Here is a 6,000-nt window from a genome sequence, read left to right as displayed (position 1 = left end):
CATCTCTCTCACTCTCTTTTCTTCTCTCTGTTCAGTATTATAATTATTAGTCGAACTTGACCTTTCACTTTCACAAACATGATAAATGATTCAAATCCCAAGGAAAGCTAGGTACACGTACATCACGTGGACAAATGCATTGAGAGACAACCTGAAGATGGTAGTACAGTATGCTGGGGGGCCAGGGGAGATGACAACGTTTAAAATTGACTTTCTGACAATTTGATGGAAGTTTGATTATTCATTCCACTCTTGAATTAACGTAGTCCATTCGGGATAGATAGCTGGGGGGCATTACATCCACTTGAGACACATTTCCATATGAAAGTAATGAGAGTCCGGCGGGGTCGGCTTAAAGCATTGCTCACGATTTCAAATGAATCAGGGCCCCTCGTATCTCCATGATCGATGATTATTTTTTTTTTAAATTGTCGCTCAGCTTCATATGCCTTGTAGTCATATGCTTTTGTAAATATGTTAATTCACATACCCTAATTTATATAAAAACCTATTAACTGGGACCTACACAATACAAGCTTAGATATAATCCAGGAATACAAGCCTCATTACATTTCGTGTCTACTTGTTGTCAAATCTTCTTTACAGTCATCGCTCTTTTTGCAAAGCTTCTGCTGAACAAACCCCCTTCGCATGTCACAAACTGTCAGGCTGTCAACCAAATCAAAACTTGTCTTTTATAGACACATTTATTCAAAATTGCTTTTGATGAATAACTTACTTTGTTCACATCGATGTATAGTTCAAATGTATTGTAATTTGTAGGTTTATTTGTATTTCTTGGTTTAATATATCATTGTTTGTCGTTGTATATTTTCTGTTACAGCGCTTAGAGACTTCGGTTGAAAGCGCTTTATAAGCACCGTTTTATTAGTATTATTGATTATTATGAAAGAGTCATCATAGCAGTGAAAGTAACATATTTCTATTATACCGTAGACTCCCACTATAGGTAAAGTACACTCAAAGGTAAAGCATATTTTGACGCCTTAGGCGTTGTATCTAACATACGTTCATTAAAGACGAACATTGATGAAGATATTGAAGGGTGTATTCAAAGTATTAATTTTAACATATTAAGCCTAGATTGTTTGATATGCCCAAAATGCACACATTTTCTATGGCATTTGCACCAAAGCGTAGAATATGTTATTGTAGTAATATTTGCACTATACATAATTACCTCTTTATGATAAGCAGCGGGTTATTATGCAATGGCTTCTCATTCACGTTCTTTGAAATAATACATGTATGTCACGTACAAATTCAATTATTTTCATTGTTTCCACGTATCCTTCACGTGACTTTTCATATTGGTATTAGACTTAATTTTCGAACAACAAAATATTCATGTACCATGAGAATGAAGTTTTCCAAATAAATACAAACCAAACACACAGGTATGACATAGTTTTTTTTATATGCCTTGAGATATAATTAGCTAAACTGCATTTTCATGGTGATACATTTAAGACAGATCCTTGATCGGGAATCACAGACAAAAGACATTTTTCCTTCTCAATCCAGTGACTGCTCGATCTTTGGTTAGCATGAAATTAAAGGAAATCAACTTGTTGTATTATTTACAGATATGATTACAGCGTCATATTGTACTTTTTTAAAGTGTATTTGGTCGGGCCCATTGCTCAGATCAGTCAGATGAACTTTTTTTGCAACGTTGATGACCATGATAAAAGATATAAGAGTGTAACTAGTTCATCACAAAACGGTCTCTTACCATTTTTCAAATTACATGGGAATATATTTATGTGTGAAACTCAAACTGTATCTAAGGTAAAGAATCATAAAAAATATGGGTCGGAGTGTGCTGACCTATGATGCAGAGGCATGGACTATGAAAAAAAAATTTACATCAAAATGTTGGTTGTGAGGGAAGATGGCAAAGAAAAGTTGGATGGATAGAGTGACAAATGATGAAGTTTTACAGAGAGTGGAGGAGAAGCGGAAGTTAACATGGAAGGAGAGACAGAATAAATGGATTGGGCATATGCTACGGCATCATCGATTTCTCAGAGATAACATTGAGGGAATGATTGAAGGAAATGAGCCGAGGGGAAGGAAAAGAATTGTGGTGTTGGATGGTATGTAGGAAAGACCTCAAGACAGAAACAAAAACTGGGTATTTTTCACGCCTAAAACCTGTTGTTCAGTAGAGCATCATGTTGATTATGTGAATATTAAAAGCCGACAATAAAAGAGCTCTCCTCTTCAATGTGCTAACCCGCGGAAATCTGTGCCATGACAATTGACACGCTATTACTAACTAAAATGCCAGAATTTCACAATTATTCTTTCGTGTACTACTTTTAAGAGATAACGATAAATGCCATGATAAAGATGGATGCATGTTCCATTCGATATTACATTCATATATCTCATTTGTACCCTTATTCTGATTAACTCTCATTGTTCTAAACGTAAAATCTCTAACTTTTTATTTCTCAGACAGAAAAGGCCAAGTCACTTGATAAAAATAACAATTCCAAACAAAAGTATATCAATTTGTATGGATTGTAAGAAGATCAATACATTTCTTTCGTATTAAAGCATCTACAGCTATTCATTGCAAATATTTTCTTTGTTAATCTTATTTATCATTTATACCATACCAATTGAATGAATGCATCGCGATCGTAATAATCATCTCGCATCTTGGTATTTCTCTCCAGTCAAAGGGGAAATCCCCAAACCGTGATATTAAGTAGGGGAACCAGATTTAATTGAATTATCCTCCATTGATTATTATTCAGTGATAAAAACCTTCTGCGTTCGGTGAAAAGTCGTAAATTATTTATTGCCAGTCTGTCAGTGTTGGTGGAAAAATCAGGTTAGCGCTTTTTGACTGAAAACTTCTGAAGATCAGAAAACCATTCCTCACCCAAATGTTGGTTAAAACATTGGTTTGCCAATTATATGGAATAAACAAGTCCTCATTCTGAATTTGTAAACAATCTTGGCTACAATCAATATGGTTAAAGGTAAATCCCTACTAAACGCGTTCGTATTGAAGGGCAATGTTGTTTCGTGGCGCCTAGCTTCTGCTTCTCTTTTAGAATCGTTAAAAAACAACACAGAATATGGGTTTCTGGCTCGGGGAGCGGTAGTCACTTGAACACTCACACACACGTACGCCCCGAAGCTCACTGTGTGTGTGCGTGTGTGCGATAGGTCGGTATTGTACATCTAGACGAGTGTGCGCGACTGTGTGTGTGAGTGTGTGTATCACGCAGACCGAAGCGCATAGGACTGACGAGAGAGATGAGAAACATCGTGCATGCATGCTCAATACGATGAACGATGACAGTTACTCTTAGCACTATGCGCAGAAAGCAGAAGATGCAGGCCGGTTCTTGCCGATTGACTTTCAACAAGTTGGATTATGCACGAGATGATGAAAACCGTTATAGAGCTGAGCTCAATCTGGAACATTCAGCTGGGAATTATTATCACAGAAATTAGGAAATAAATGAACAGCATTTCATTCTCTTTTCAAACAAATAGGTAAGTTTTCTTAACATAAAAGTAGGGGCAAATTCAGGAGAAAGTTGTATTATGTGTATCAGTAGCAGTTGCAGTAACTTCGTAAAATTGTTTGCCTACGAACACTGTTTGTTTTAAATTTGTTATAAATGTTAAATAGACTATATTGCATATTTGGTTTATTTTCCAAGACATTGCTTGATGTATTTACATTTTTAAAGCCATGTAATGCATACATATATGTACCTTTTTTAAAATTTAGCTTTGAGATGTTCTTTATATCAGATATTCACGATATTGCCATGTTCTGTGGTAAATTTCTGTGCTGGGTTAATTTTGCAAACTCGAAGAAATTGAGAAAATAAGCTGATATCAAATAACTATTAAACGACAATTGTTTTCGAAACGAAAGATACAAGAAACGCGAAATGACTCGTCCTACAATCTTTTGTACTTATGTCCCGTGATTAAAGATGTAGTCAAATAATATTCACTTAATTGGATGTCGATAAATATGGAGGCATGGATTTTCCTTCACATTTCCTCAGATTATTTCACCTGGATTCAGTAAAAAGTACATAAGCATCCTTTTTATAATACTGTTAGCTAATAAAAAAATTGGTTTATTTCTCACTTTCTCCGTTTTTCAGTAAATTATTCTAAAAGGATTGCCCGCACAGCACGTTTTTTGGTACTTGACTAAATTAAACAATGTTAAACTGTTTGTTTGTACATGTTTTGTCATTAAATATATTTATATAACAACAAACAAGTATAGGAACAATGAGAACAAGTAGTGATAACTTTTCCTTTCGATTATGATGATATACTACTGTATTGCACATTGTTAGCGTTTATTCAGACGAATGTCACCTACACAAGTTTTAAAATTGGAGAATTCTAAATTGGTTTAAAAAATGGTGCTGTAAGTAATCGAACTCACCCCACCCCGCCCCCTCCCCCACCAAAAAAGAAGGAAATTCAGATATGGCAATATCAGAAAAAAGTGGCTTCTTTTTCATTCAGCATCACTTTCTTTCAAGTGTCTGGGTGTGGCGTTTTATTACTCCTTCGTAACATGCATCTCTTCTTTAATTAAAGTAATTCGATATTCCGATTTCGTTTCTAGTTTGAGGTTTGAAATTAGCTCTACCTTCTTACCTCTACCTCGTTTTCATTTTCTTTCTCTCAGTATCTCCCTTTTCTTTCCCTCCCTCCCTCTCTTTCCTTTTCTCTCTCTCCCTCTCAATCTCTATCTCTCCACCCCCTCACTCTCTGTCTTTGTCTTGTCCGTCCTTAAAGCTATCATAAAAGAGGTTAGAAACAAGTTTTCAAATCAAGATATTGGTCAGCTCTTTTCATTGCTACATGTACCTCGTACAGGGTCGAATACGCGAATCCATTTTACCAGGTTTTTTTTAAACAAAAACCTTAAAGGAACTTGTTAACATCGTTCAGAAGAAAGAAATGGATACTAAGGTAGTGACTTCAATGCTAAAATGATAAAAATTGGGAAAAACTGATCTGATCGATTCCTTACTTCTTCCAACTACATTATTATGACTTGATTTAATTTTATGTGAATGTAAATTATCATAAAGCAATGCATTGGCTCTATATACCATTCCAAATAAGGTGTTGAAAGATTTTTATATCTTTTTTTATGTTTTATATCTTATTTTTATGGGAAAACGGTTGGGGAAATTCAAGAAAATTGGTTGGAAAATTTTACTTTTAGAGGGTGTCGCACAGTATCGCCTTCAAGGAAAGCCATTAATATCTTTGTAGTTTGAGAATGTTTTCAGGATTTTTTTCTCATGTAAGAGGGTTAGTACAGTAGACGAATTATAATAAGTAACATTTCATTAAAAAATTACGCCGTTTTTTCATCAACCTTCAACAATGTTACTGGTTCACTTTAAAGTTGACTGCACAAGTCACTAAACAACAAAAAACAGTCCAGGTATGGGCTAAGATAAGCTGAAAATCCGTTTCAACTTTTTTTTTGGGGGGAGGGTGGTTAAATCTCAACATATTAGGTTTGGTTAATTAAAAGTTAACTCTCCCGATATTATAATGGATACATATCTTCAAACTCAAACTCAACTCATCTCAACTCAAACATATTATATTTCAGTGCATCATATAATCCATATCATTACTATTTTATATTTGTGCCTACGATTTCAAATTTGAGAACAAATAATTCATCTCATAGTTTTGGGGAATATCTTAGTATCCAATTCGCACATGAAATGTAATTTTTTGTTGTATGCTCTAGTAAAAATATGTATCATGAAGTTCAATAAGCACATTCACACCGTTGACCATCTTACAAACTCTTTATTGCAATTGTAATTTTTTCTAAGAAGTCACATGATATTACCTGGAGTAATTATTTGAGAACTGGGATGCAGAAATGGTGTCATAACTTACGTGAAAAAGCAAAAAGAATTGTCCTTACTCAATCCTCATGAACAT

This window comes from Strongylocentrotus purpuratus, unplaced genomic scaffold (assembly GCF_000002235.5).
Source record: "Strongylocentrotus purpuratus isolate Spur 01 unplaced genomic scaffold, Spur_5.0 spur5_scaffold_9, whole genome shotgun sequence".
NCBI classification, from domain to species: Eukaryota; Metazoa; Echinodermata; class Echinoidea; order Camarodonta; family Strongylocentrotidae; genus Strongylocentrotus; species Strongylocentrotus purpuratus.
Note: the sequence above shows the minus strand (reverse complement) of the source record.